This window comes from Mobula birostris, chromosome 12 (assembly GCF_030028105.1).
Source record: "Mobula birostris isolate sMobBir1 chromosome 12, sMobBir1.hap1, whole genome shotgun sequence".
Lineage (NCBI taxonomy): Eukaryota > Metazoa > Chordata > Chondrichthyes > Myliobatiformes > Myliobatidae > Mobula > Mobula birostris.
In genome coordinates this window covers 66,311,463-66,326,607 of record NC_092381.1, presented here as the reverse complement: position 1 = coordinate 66,326,607, position 15,145 = coordinate 66,311,463, and the positions used below count along the sequence as shown (strand labels likewise).

At 41.7% G+C, this 15,145-nt stretch overlaps 1 protein-coding gene across 1 annotated transcript in view; it reads right to left on the bottom strand.

The window, feature by feature from the left end:
• The window catches only part of nmnat2 (nicotinamide nucleotide adenylyltransferase 2), a 416,424-nt gene that overhangs the window by 307,726 nt on the left and 93,553 nt on the right, over positions 1 to 15,145 (bottom strand). The window lies entirely within an intron of this gene.

Below are 15,145 nucleotides of genomic sequence, written 5' to 3'. Positions count from 1 at the left end.
CAGATGGCAACGAGATGGTGTACAGGAGTGAGATCGATCAGCTGGTTGGGTGGTGACACAAAAACAACCTTGCACTCAACACCAGCAAGGAACTGATTGTGGATTTCCAGAAGGCGAAGTTGAGAAAACACACACCAGTCTGTATCGATAATTCAGCTATGGAAGGGGAGAGCGGCTTTAAGTTCCTGGGTGTCAACATCTCAGAAAATCTTGGGCCAACATACCTCACTACTTTTGTTCTCTTTTTGTACTACATATTTAATATTATCATTAATTATTTATACAAATTATCTTGTTGCAATTTATAGCATTGTTATGTACTTCTGCTGTAAAACAACAAATTTCATGACATATGTCAGCGATTCTTCCTCTTCTTAGTCCATCACCCTAACTGGGGCATTGCCAACGGCAGCAGCTCACCAGAGTTCATGGCACCGTCCATGGTGGAGTTATATGTCAGTGATATTAAACCAGATTCTGATTCTGACATATTGGTGTAGTTACAAAGAGGCCAGTGGCAAAACTTCGTTTGGAGTTTGAGTAGATTTGGTATGTCCAGAAAGACTCGAGAAACTTCTACAGATGTACCATGGAGAGCATTCGAATTGGTTGCATCACCATCTGGAATGGAGGGGCCACTGCACAGTGTTGGAAAGAGCAGCAGATTTTAACCTCAGCCAACTCCATAATGGACACTAGCCTTCCTACCACTGAGGAAATCCTCAAAAGGCGATGCCTCAGAAAGGCAGTGCCCATCATTAAGGACTACAGTACCACCACTACTATATAGACAGAAAGTGTGATCAGGTTGGGGATAAGCAGCAGATTGTATTTGGTTGGAGGATGAATCAGGATCAGAATTAGGTTTATGATCACTTCCCCAACCTGATCGCACTTTCCATCACCCGCACCCCCATTCCCACTGCCAGCCCAATTCTGCCTCATTTCCAGACTCTCTGCAGCTCCTGGTATCACTCTGAGACTTACTTCCCGGTCTGATAGGCCTGCTTCATATCATTTTTGAAATTTCCCTTCTTTTTCTAACTCACACCCTCACCAACCAATCCCTGCTCTTATTTCTCCCAACACCTGCAATTTCACCCCTACACCACTTAGTTTCCCCGAACATTCTTTCCATCTTCCCTCAAAATAGGATCCATTCCCAAAGATCAGAGTACGCATCACCTTGTAGCTACATGCACAGGTAGCCAAAAGGACCAAGGTGGAGTTTTAACTGGAACTAAACCATTTTCTTAAAATAAGTTTGGCCCTAATTTGTAATTTTATGGGTGACTTATGATTTGATGTTAGAGCACCCATTTAGCATGGCAAAAATATACCTGACACCGAATTTTTAGGATATGTGATGAGCATGAAGGCTGCAAATAACAGATTATAGACAAACAACACACATAAAAGTTGCTGGTGACTAGGAAGAGGTACAGTCGACGTTTCGGGCCGAGACCCTTCATCAGGACTAACTGAAAGAAGAGCTAGTAAGAGATTAGAAAGTGGGAGGGGGAGGGGGAGATCCGAAATGATAGGAGAAGACCCGAGGGGGAGGGATGGAGCCAAGAGCTGGATAGTTGATTGACAAAAGGGTTATGAGAGGATCATGGGACAAGAGATTGGCAAAACAGATTATAGAGCTGTTTCTTAATTTTGAATTGTATTAAATTGACTTCATGCTATTAAATGCTGGGTATGATTTTTGTTTATTGCTTAATAATCATGTTTTAGTAAGAAAATAAACACCTGGTTCATTTCCTCCCCCACAATAGCTCCCTGCAGACCACAATTATTATGGCCTACATGGTAATGCAGATCATAATGAAAAAAGTTGTTGAAACTTCACTCTAGTTCTATGGAGAATGGGTGTACAGTAGTATAAGAGGTTGTAGTAGGACTAACAATCTAATGGCCCACGGGTTGAGTGTCTTTTCTGTACTATAACCAGCTTATACCAACCACTGGGATAGTTAAGTCCCACATATTTAAAGAAGTGAAGATGTGAGTACTATGGGGTGGATGCTAAGCCAGAAAACATACAGCAGCTTTCAAACCATCTACCTGCAGACTGGAAAGAAACGATGCTACCAATAATCCAAAGATTTGCCCTACTACAATAGTTATGGTACAGCACAGTAGTGATTATTGGTTACAGTTTCATGAATGTCATAATAACTATAGGTTACTGCAGTTATATAGTGCACAAACTTAGTGGAATATAATAGAGGGTGGGGATCACTGTGACTACTAGTAGAGATTCAATCTCCAGTTTCCACTAACGTCACAGCAACATTGTCCATTCATTTTAAAACAGTCTTTCCTCGGCTCCCTCCATAGACACTGCTTGACTTGTTGCCTGTTGCTCAAAATTTCTAGCGTTTGCAGAATCTCTTATGTTTATGTTTTTATATATTATTATTTTAATCACCCCTTTCAAATCACACCTCAACCTCCTCAGTCTAATGAAAATTGATCTAAATCTTTCAAGATTCACTTCATTTATTTTTATTTTATCGCATCAGGCAATATGCCAATGAGGTGGAGCTGAGCCCTTCATTGCCTCAACAATCCTGCCATCATGTAAATCCGGAGAAACACTTTGCGCTCCCAAATGAAATCTCATTAAGCTTTTATATAGTTCACCATTACATTATTTGTTTTATATTTGTGTACAGAAGAATCAGAAGGGGAAGGGTACATGGCCCCTTGAATCAGGTTAACTGTTGTGTACTTAATATTTAAGTAATGTTTGAGTAATCTTGTTCATTTAAATAATTAATTATGGGTTGTATGCATAAATACGTGAATTGCAAACATCATCATGCCGCCACATGATACATGAGTGCCTCGCACATACACGCGTGTAAACTCGAAGTTAGACTCACATTTCAGACTCGTGTCATCTTTTGAATTAGTTTAATGTTTTGAAGTTCCAAAACATAACATTGGCAGCGAAGTATTTTTAAAACAAACCCAAGAAGGTTACTGACCTGTTGAAGCACAGTAAGACATTTGAATTTAAAAGAACAGTGTGGAACAGTCAAATTTTATAAACAGTACAGCACGCGTAAAGACGGGTTGAGTTTTAAAAAAAAGCAGCACAACACATTTTTTCGGAAGGGAAGACACAATCCTGTTTTTTTTAAAGTGTCAGAAAGATGGCATCAGAGTGTGACTTCTCCCAGCTCATCATCAAAACAGTTAAATTCTTCCTATTCTAATGTGATAATTTTCCTTTTCCGGGTGACTGGGGTCCTATCAGGATCTTTGATCTACAGTGGCACTCAAAAACTGTGGCTCTTGGAGCTCACCGATCAGCCGCATTTCAGTATGTCCAGGTGGAGCCTGAATTTGCGCGACTTTGAGTCATGCACTGCCCTGTGGACACAAATTCTCGCTGGTGTCACAAACTGAAGTGTAGCAGAAGCCAGAACATTGAATACAATGACAGTGGCTGTCGGAGGGTTCTACACTCGGGACCGATCACACTCTCTCTCTCTCTCGATGGTGAGGGAGAGTTTGCTGCTGATTCTTGAGTCGAAGAACTCGAAATAAAAAGCAAACAGTTTGACTGTAACATCGAAATAGTGACTGTTTCTCTCCCCTCTTGCAGTGGGTGCAACGATATCTGTCTCTCTCTTGTTAGTGCGAGAGAGAGCCTGTGGGATGTCGAAATGTTGGAAGAACAGTTACTTTTTTGATGTACTGTAGACTATGGTCTCTCTTTGGGGGCTTTGCTGTTGCTTGCATGATGGGTGGTGGGAATGCTGATGTTTTATGCTAGAATATGTGTGGAGGAGGGGGAAGGTTGTTGCTTTTGCTGCTGGTGCGTGGGAGGGGGCTGGGGGCTTTAGGTTCTTACATTTTTTCTATCATTTATTCTTTAGGGGTTTTCTGCTTTGAGGATGTCTGCAGAGAATAAGAATTTCAGGTTGTAATACATTCTCTGATATTAAATGGAACTATTGAACTATTGAAAATGGAAGGATTCATGGGTCCTTAAAAAGTGAGTACTGGATGATAATGAACATTAAAAAAAGAATAGAAATGACTGCCTACATTAGAAAAATTTACACATTTGATTACACAAAAGATAACTGGAATATGCATACTGAGCTAATTCAACAATATTTTGGCTATTTCATTTGCTTCAATGAGAAACAAGTGGCAACTTTGCTGAGTGCATTGGGTTTAAAGGCATACAGATTGCTTCAAAGTTTGACTACTCCAACCAAATCAACAGAAATAAGTTTTGCTGATATTGTCAAAGTAATGCAAAAACACTTACAACTGAAGCCATTGTTGATTGCAGAATGATTTAGGTTTCATAAGTGAAATGAAAAGGAAGAGGAGTCCATTTCAGCATACGTGGCTGAATTGAAGAGACTGTTTGAGCATTGTCCATTCAGTAATGGTCTTAATGATACACTGAGAGATCATTTAGTTTGTGGAATCCTTCAAGTAAGCATTCAAAAATGGCTCCTAACTGAAGCACAACTTACACTTAAAAGAGCAGTTGAAATCACTATTTCAATGGAAACCGCACTCAGAGATACAATTGAGTAGCAGTTAGGAATGAAAGTGGGCCAATATAAAATTGATGCGTCTAAACGGAAAACAGCCTGGCCAAACAAATTGTGTTAATGTTGTAACAGGAACTCACATGCACCAAATAACTGCAGATTTAAAGTTGAAACTTACAGGAAGTGCAACAAAGTAGATCACACACAAACAGCATGTCAGCCAGACAAAAATAAATGGACTGCACAGGGAAGAGGAAAAGATTTTTAAAAATCAAGTTTCAAAGTGCATTTATTATCAAAGAATATATAAATGATACAACCTTGAGATTGTTTGCTTATAAGCAGTCACTAAACAAGGAGCCTGAATGAAGCAATTAAAAAACATAAGACCAACCCCTAGTGCCCACAGAGAAAGAGAAAAAAAACAAATCATGCAAACAAAAGAAGCAACCAACATAACAGCATTCTGAACCAAATTGAGTCCTTAGATCGAAATCCCAGGAGCAACTTGGAGTAGGCCCAAAGACTATATGTAAGTAAGGCACCCGTTAGTCTTGCGAGACCATGGATCTGCGCCTGGAAAGTCTTCACTCTCCAGGGCGCAGGCCTGGGCAAGGTTGTATGGAAGACCAGCAGTTGCCCATGCTGCAAGTCTCCCCTCTCCACGACACCGATGTTGTCCAAGGGAAGGGCATTAGGACCCATACAGCTTGGCACCAGTGTCGTCGCAGAGCAATGTGTGATTAAGTGCCTTGCTCAAGGACACAACACGTTCCCTCAGCTAGGGCTCGAACTCATGACCTTCAGGTCGCTAGTCCAATGCCTTAACCACGTGGCCACGTGCTCACACAAAGGCTATATATACAGTGCCTATAAAAATTATTCACCCCCACCCCCCGGAAGTTTTCATGTTTTATTGTTTTACAGCATTGAATCAGAGCGGATTTGATTTGGCTTTTTGACACTGATCAACAGAAAAAAAGACTCTGTGTAAACATGAAAACAGATCTCTACAAAGTGATCTGAATTAATTACAAATATAAAACACAAAATAATTGATTGCATAAGTGTTCACCCCCTTCAAGTCAGTATTTAGTAGATTCACCTTTGGCAGCAATTACAGCCTTGAGTCTATGTGGGTAGGTCTCTATCAGCTTTGCACATCTGGACACTAATTTTTCCCCATTCTTCTTTACAAAACTGCTCATGCTCTGTCAGATTGCATGGGGATCATGAGTGAACAGTTTTTTTCAAGTCCAGTCACAAATTCTCAATTGGATTGATGTCTGGACTCTGACTTGGCCACTCCAGGACACTAGCTTTGTTGTTTTTAAGCCATTCCTGTGTAGCTTTAGCTTTATGCTTGGGGCCATTGTCTTGCTAGAAAACAAATCTTCTCCCAGGTCACAGTTACCTTGCAGACTGCTTCAGGTTTTCCTCCAGGATTCCCCTGTATTTTACTACATTCATTTTATCCTTTTCCTTCACAAACCTTCCAGGGCCTGCTGCAGTAATACATTCCCACAGCATGATGCAGCCACAACCATACTTCACTGATGTTATTTTGATGATGTGCTGTGTTTGGCTTATGCCAAACATAGTATTTAGTCTGATGGCCAAAAACCTCAATTTTGGTTTCATCAGACCATAGAACCTTCTTCCAGCTGACTTCAGAGACACCAATATGCCTTCTGGCAAACTCTAGCCAAGATTTCATGTTAATTTCTTTCAACAGTGTCCTTCTCTTTGCCACTCTCCCACATAGCTGTGACTGGTGAAGCATCCGGGCAACAGTTGTATGCGCAGTTTCTCCCATGTCAGCCACTGAAGTTTGTAACTCCTTCAGAGATGTCACAGGTCTGTTGATAGCTTCCCTCAATAGTCCCCCTCTTGCACGGTCACTCAGTCCTTGAGGACAGCCCGCTCTAGGCAGATTTACAGCTGTGCCACATTCTTTCCATTTCTTGCTGATTGACTTAACTGTACTCCAAGGGATATTCAGTGACTTGCAAATGTTCTTGTATCCATTTCCTGACGTGCTTTTCAATAACCTTTTTGCAGAGTTGCTTGGAGTGTTCTTTTGTGTAGTTTTTGTCAGTATACTGACTCATCAGCAGCTGGACCTTTCAGATACAGGTGTAGTTTTACTACAGTCAATTGAAACACCTTGACTACACAAGGTCTCCTAAAACAGATCTCCATTTAACTAATTCCGTGACTTCTAAAACCAGTTGGCTGCACCAGTGATGGTTTGGGGTGTCATATTAAAGGGGGTGAATACTCTATGCAATCAATTATTTTATGTTTTATATTGTAATTGATTTAGATCACTTTGTGTAGATTTGTTTTCACTTTGACATGAAAGATTATTTGTCTGTTGATCTGTGTCAAAAAAGCCAAATTAAATCCACTGTGATTCAATGTTGTAAAACAATAAAACATGAAAATTTCAAGGGGAGCTTAATACTTTTTATGGGTACTGTAGTTACTTATTTATATATGTTGATTAGGTATTCTTGTTCATTTCACTACCGGTCGTATGTATAAAAACGTGAATTGCATACATCATCATGCTACCATGTGATACGTGCATGCCTTGCTTAAAGTAAACTTGAAGTTAGACTCCTGTGCCTCCCTTTAAATTAGTTTAATCTTTCAAAGTTACAAAAACATGACATTAGCAATTTTACAGATTACAATTGATCCTAAGCTTCAACTTTCCTGCCCAGGTTTTTTAGCATTCCATGAGTTTTTTTTAATATTGAAAAATCTATCAGTTTCTGTGTTGAACATACTGATTGATAACTCAGTCTTTTGGAGTATCCTAATGATTCACATGTGTTGATTAAAGAAGCCAACAATATACCTCTTTTCAATGCAAACCACCTCTACTTTTGACCATAAAACCCAATATCCAAATTGTTTTGTTTATGATCCAGAAGTAGGAGGAAATAAAAAAAGATTAAGACCATAAGGCCATAGACCATAAGTCAAAGGAGCAGAATTAGGCCATTTGGCCCATTGAGTATGCTCCACCATTGAATCATGGCTGATATTTTTCTTCTCCCCCCCCCCACCCCATTCCCCAGACCTTCTTACTGTAACCTTTCATGCTGCGTCCAGTCAAGAATCTCTGCCTTAAATACACCCCACCCACGACCTGGCCTCTACAGCTGGCTGCGGTTATAAATTCCACCAATTCATCACCACCTAGCTAAAGAAACTTCTCTGCACCTCTGTTTTAAATGGATGCTATCCTGAGGCTGTACCCTCTTGTCCTAGACTCCCTCACCATAGGAAACATCCCTTCCACATCTACTCTGTCTAGCCTTTCAATATTCAAAAGGTTTCAATGAGATTCCCCACTCCTTCTAAATTCCAGCGAGTACAGACCCAAATTAAGAAAGTCTTGAAGAAAAGCTGGGGCTATTTTCATTAGAGCTGAGGAGATTAAGGTCCTGATGAAGGGTCTCAGCCTGAAATGGTGACTGTTTACTCTTTTCCATTGATGCTGCCTGGCCCGCAGAGTTCCTCCAGCACTTCATGTGTATAGGGACTGATAGAGATAATTAAAGTAATAATGCTGTGGGAAAGAGCATGTTAGATGGGTCAATAATTCTGTTTAAGATAATGATGGAAACCTGGTGATTAAGCTATAAAAACAAAATATTCTGTAGTTGCTGGAAATCCAGAGTAATATACACAAAATACTGGTAGAACTGAGCAAGTCAGGCAGCATCTAAGAAGGGGAATAAATAATCAGTGTTTTGGGCTGAGACATATCATCAGGATGGAAAAGAAGTTGGGGGGGGTGAGGCAGAAGCCGGAATAATAAGGTGGGAGGGGAATAAGTACAAGCTGGAAAGTGATAGGTGAGGCCAGGTGAGGGAAAAGTGGGTGGGTGGGAGAATTAAGTTAGAAACTGGGAAAGATTAGGTAGAAGAGATAAAAGGTTGAGGAAGAAGAAATCTAATAGGAGAGGACAATGGACCACAGAAAAATATGAGAAGGACGAGGAGAACCAGAGGAATGTGATGGACAGGCGAGGGGTGAAAGGGTAACCAGAATGGAGAATGGAAAAAGAGAGAAGTGGGGAGGAGAGAGTAATTACCAGATGCTAGAGGGATCAATGCTTATGCTGTCAGGTTGGAGGCTACCGAGGCAGAATATGAGGTGTTGCTTCTCATATGAGGATTGTCCTTATTGTGGAGGTAGAGACAATGGACACACAAGTCAGAATGGGAATGGGAAGCTGAATTGAAATGGCAGCCACTGGCAGATCCTTTCTTTAGCAGTAGACAGTGCTCGATAAAGCAATCACCCAATCTGTGTTGAGTCTCACAGATATAGATGCAGCCACACTGGGAGCACCAGATACAAAGGACTCACAGGCGAAGTGCTGCCTTACCAGGAAGGTCTATTTGGGGTCCTGAATGGTGATGAGGGAGGAGGTGTAGAGACAAGTGTAGCACTCATTGTGCTTGCAACTTCCCTCGTCTGGTCTCAATGTGGAGGTAATGTCTCGAACTTACAGCAAAAGCTCATAACTTCTATCAGTGTTAGTTGTGCTTTTTGGAATTGCCAGGAAGATTCAAGATGGTTTATTTATGAAGTGATGTTATTTGCCTGGAACATACATATTGGAACTGTTAAGCTAAAAGTCTTCTTTCTGTGTGAATTCTGTGACATTCTGTGCAAACGTGGCATTGACACTTGAACTTCCAGTATATGCTATTGTGGCACCTTGCAATCTCCTTTGAAAAAATACCAGAATGTTGACCTGAAGCTCTATATGTTGGTTTCTCTCTCTAAATCATTTTAGCCAATTCATTCCAAAATATTAATTTCAATGGGCTCCTGAGCCAGTACTGGGCATACTAGGCAGCAGGTTGAAGGTGAGGGGGGGGCAACAGTAATTCCACTCAAAGACTTTCTAGTGTTTCATCCTTCCAAAATCTTCCAAATTTCATTCTGGGACTCTTACTTTTGTGCAAAATTTAACTTTCAAATTGGACACCATATTCTGGTCCCAAGGTTGAATCCAGAGAATCCCAGAATGGTTATGGCACAGAAGAGGCCAGTTGACCTACAGAGTCTTGCTGGCCATATGCAAGAGTAATCTAACTAGTGGCACTCCCCCACACTTGGACCTGTCCTAATTTCCTTATTATTTTGTTGTGGTGTGATCATCTGTGTTTTTTGAACAACGAATATCAAAAATGCAATGCAGGTCAGCATAGATTGGTACATTGCTGAACAGATCAATGATTACAGTCTTAAGCTGATTATGCTATAATGATTATCATAGACTGCACCTCACAGAATACTGTTCTTGTCTACTGTAGCTCATAGTGTATTGGACATACAACAATCTCAAAATTATTGGACATATAATAATTTGACATATAATAATCTGTTATAGTTCACAGCCTCATTAACTCAATTTGATCCTGCACTGTATGCTACGCCCATAAGGCCATTATTGATTACCCATCCCTAAGCTATCCCTGGATTGAGAAGCTTTGAGGCCATTGCTGAGAACACTTAGCCTTCAGCTACGTTGGTGGGTCAGGCAAGACTGGATAAAGAAGAGAGTTTTCCTTCCCGAAAGGCACCTGAACCAGGTGGGTTTCCATGACGGTAAGGTACTCTCATGGTAGTAAATTGTTTTATTTTGTAAATGCACAATGGACCATGACCTGGACCCACCTGGATGTGAAGCATTAGGGGAATGTGTCCCTTTCATGGTGTTAGCTATCCAAACTGAATTTAAGCATAGTAAATACCTTGATGCCAAGTTAATGATGTGTCACAGCTTCCTAAGGCACTTTCACCAAACAAATATACACATCAGCTAGTATAACGTAGGACAAACTTATATACTATTAGTGAAAGCAGCCTTAAATTCCAGATTTATTTAATTTCTTCAATTTATATCCTTCAGATTTGAAATCCGGATCTACTGCAGTATTTTATATTTTCAAGTAGCTCTCAACGTTCACTGCTGGTGTTGTACTGCCATCTTTAATCCATTTACTTCAAGCTGTGAGAAGGAAAGTGCAATCTCCTGTCTGTTTGGCAACAGTTCAGTTACAAATTGCAAAAGGACCATGAAGTCAGATATCACAAGCTGTGGCAATGTTCCCACTCTGGTATTTATTTGTTTACTTTAAACTAATGAACTGGTAAGGAAATGATTTTAATGATAATTAAGATCTGCAGCTCAAAAGCTTCTGTGCAGGCTCAAAATGCATCCACATTGTTGCAAGGCAAGAGCAGCCAATCTGCCTGCTTCCCAGATTCACAGGGGGAGTCAGGCAATAGCTCAGGTTCCAAGTTGCACACCTAATTCCTGACTAATTAGATTGTGTTTTCCTTCTAATTTTCTCCTCTTTTAAGAGTGCTGACACATTGTGAGGTACCGTCTGCCTGCCACACACAACTTATGGAAAATGAACCAAGTTAGCATTCTTCTAAATGAGCCAAATCAGTGAACAGCAATAAACTTCTAATTCAGCCAACATCAGAGCCAACCCATTTCCTCCTCCAATGTTTGTAATTCAAAGCTTTAATCTTCTTGCTGTTGCAGTGGTTGAATGTGTCCACATCAACCCAATCTGGCACTTAAATTCTGGATGTGTGTATTGTGATTAGTGAGAGATATATGCACTCCATCCAGCCAAAACCAATTATTTCAGATTAGAATCACTCACTGCTGGCATTCATTGCATAGTCTCTCCGACATTACAGCAGCAATATGGGCTCAGATCTCAGGAACAAATCCAGTGTCTAAGCAAAACGCCTCTCTAAGTAAATGACGAACTGTTTTCTGCAATTTCTGACTTAGAGATGTTTGGCAAACAAAGGATATTGGCACACTGTTTATTGGCTTATCTCGAATGGTACAATAGATCTATTGACAAAGAGTGATTGAGAATGAGAATAAGTGAAGTTTCTGCAAGCAAGCTGAATACATCTGCTTACCTGTGGACAAAAATAAATTCATAGCTCTTATTTTCCCTCAAGTCTGTCCTGTAGCATAGTGAGAACTATTTAAAGCTGCCTTTTTTCCATTTTTCCAGGGTATTAAAACCGTATGGACAGGTGAGATAGCATTAGACAAAGAGATTCCTTGAGCAGGACAGGGTGGCAATACACTGATTACATTTGATTGATGTGAGTAAAATGAAATATGACACTTCCTTAAGATTTGGTCAGAAATCTCCCATTGTGCATCTTGGACTGATTAACCAGTTCAGTGGATTCAAATGAACCCTCTTGACTAAATTGAGGTGGACTATGAGGTTTTCAGCTCAGAGTGCACATCATTGGCTTGATCTCTTTTCCCTTCAGTGCATCTCCCTAACTTTCCCATGCCAATTTGTAAACATACTGAGACGTTCAGTAGTCTTAGACATAATTTTGAACATCCACTGTCAATATAGCACAGCAGGATGAAGTTTTAAATCTTCACATAGCCATCAAAATAGTGGCCAGCCCTTTTTTTCTGAGACCTATCCCTCAGGTCAGTGCCATCCAATGAAGTTGTCAGGCAGTGCTGGCTCCATAAAGGTGAAGCATTGGAGTGAGTTCCCAGGAAACAGACAGGCAACATGAGAAATGTCTTTTTGTGGCCAATAACTCCCTGGACATTGAGGAAGTAGAAAACCTTCTTGCTGATGAACTTTGGATGTCCAGTCCCTATATACCTCCACCCCCACCAGGAAGGTCTCAAAGCTCTCCGCTTCTTTTTGGATTCCAAACCTAATCAGTTCCCCTCTACCACAACTCTCCTCCATCTAGTGGAATTAGTCCTTACCCTTAATAATTTCTCCTTTGGCTTCTCCCACTTCCTCCAAACTAAAGGTGTAGCCATGGGCACCCGTATGGGTCCCAGCTATGCCTGCCTTTTTGTTGGCTTTGTGGAACAATCCATGTGCCAAGCCTATACTGGCATCTGTCCTCCACTTTTCCTTCGCTACATCGACGACTGCATTGGCGCTGCTTCCTGCACGTATGCTGAGCTCGTTGACTTCATTAACTTTGCCCCCAACTTTCACCCTGCCCTCAAATTTACCTGGTCCATTTCTGACACCTCCCTCCCCTTTCTTGATCTTTCTGTCTCTATCTCTGGAGACAGCTTATCTACTGATGTCCACTTTCAGCCTACGGACTCTCACAGCTACTTGGACTATTTCTCTTCCCACCCTATCTCTTGCAAAAATGCCATCCCCTTCTCGCAATTCCTCCATCTCCGCCGCATCTGCTCTCAGGATGAGGCTTTTCATTCCAGGACGAAGGAGATATCTTCCTTTTTTAAAGAAAGGGGCTTCTCTTCCTCCACCATCAACTCTGCTCTCAAATGCATCTCTCCCATTTCACACACATCTGCTCCCACCCCATCCTTTCGCCACCCCACTAGGGATAGGGTCTCCTTGTCCTCACCTACCACCCCACCAGCCTCCGGGTCCAACATATAATTCTCCGTAACTTCCGCCACCTCCAACGGGATCCCACCACCAAGCACCTTTCCCTCCCCTCCCCCTACTTTCCACAGGGATTGCTCCCTACGAGACTCCCTTGTCCAATCATCCCCCCCATCCCTTCCTACAGATCTCCCTCCCGGCACTCAAACTTGTAAGCGGAACAAGTGCCCTTATATTTCCTCCCTCACCATCATTCAGGGCCCCGGACAGTCCTTCCAGGTGAGGCAACGCTTCACCTGTGAGTTGGCTCGGTGATATGCTGCATCTGATGCTCCCAGTGCGGCCTTCTATATATTGGCAAGACCCAACGCAGACTGAGAGACCGTTTTGCTGAACACCCACGCTCTGTCCGCCAGAGAAAGCAGGATCTCCCAGTGGCCATATATTTTAATTCCACGTCCCATTCCCATTCTAATATGTCTATCCACGGCCTCCTCTACTGTCAAGATGAAGCCACGCTCAGGTTGGAGGAACAACATCTTATATTCCTTCTGGGTAGCCTCCAACCTGATGGCATGAACATTGACTTCTCTAACTTCCGTTAATGCCCCTCTTCCCCTTCTTACCCCATCCCTTGATTTTTTTCCTCCCTTTCTTTCTCTCTCTTTTTTCTCCCTCTGTCCCTCTCACTATATCTTCTTCTGGTACTCCCCTACCCCTTTCTTTCTCCCTAGGCCTCCCATCCCATGATCCTCTCCTTTCTCCAGCCTTGTATCCCTTTTGCCAATCAACTGTCCAGCTCTTATCTCTATCCCTCCCCCTCCTGTCTTCTCCTATCATTTCAGATCTCCCCCTCCCCCTCCCACTTTTAAATCTCTTACTGTCGCTTTTTTCAGTTAGTCCTGACGAAGGGTCTCGGCCTGAAACATCGACTGCACCTCTTCCTATAGATGCTGCCTGGCCTGCTGCGTTCACCAGCATTTTGTGTGTGTTGCTTGAATTTCCAGCATCTGCAGATTTCTTCGTGTTTACTGATGAACTGTGCAGTTTTCTTGAAGGGAGCCCTTATGGGCCTATTAATGAACTTAATTACAGCTCAGATCGCAGGTGCTGCCAAATCTCTCTGCACCAAGTCCTCACAAAAATCAAAAGACATGAAGTCACCTCTCAGTGAGTAAAGAACCTGGGTGACCCCTAACGTGGTGACCAAGCTGGGATATGCAGTAGAAGCAAGCAATAGCTGCTTGGAATGAACTTTAAACTAGGAAGCTGAGAGTTTTCATGAGGCTGACCTGCATTGTGAGAGCTGTTCTAGGCCCATGAGCACAGTTGAACGTGATCCTGCAGAAGGTCATAGACCCGAGTGGTGTACGCCTTTGGAGATCTGCATATATCAGGTGGAATACTGTCTCAAAACACTCTGGATTGGGTCTTCATGAGTACATTCAGGCATCTGCTATCTTGATTTCTCCTTGACCCACACCAAGTTTCCAACAAGGCCTAGGACAAAGCTTCTATTCGAATAATATGACTATCCAATGCACCCACTAAATCAATTGCTCACTAGTTAAGGAACAAGCATTCCTGAGGATTTTAGAAATACTTTTGTAGACAGCTGCCAGTTCTGGTGTTGCTGGCAAAGTTTCTCAATCCTTGCAGAAAAATTCTTTTGACTGATATTTAAAGGAAGTGCATAATTCTACTTTCCCTGTGACTCTTAAACACAGATGTTTTCTACAGCACTGAGAACCATCTTAAGGCCAAATATTTGAAATATACATTTCACAAACTTTAACTTCACCTGTTGTGTGTGACACTGGATTTTGGACCAGAGACCCTGGTCCAGCTTTCCATTTGGTGTAACTTCAACCCGAAATTGTAATGTGATGTGATGTACTACATATTCAAATGACTCATGATCGCATAGTGCTGAAAACTCAAACAAGTTCGAGGCATGACATGCCCTCTTCTCATTGTTACCATCAGGAGGGAGGTGCAGGAGCCTGAAGGCACACACTCAGTGATTCAGGAACAGCTTCTTCCCTTCTGCCATATGATGCTTAAATGGACATTAAACCCATGAACACTACCTCAATACTTTTTTTATTACTGTTTCTGCACTACCTATTTTAACTGAACTATTCAATATACAGTACATACAATTACTGTAAGTAATTTTTTCTATAT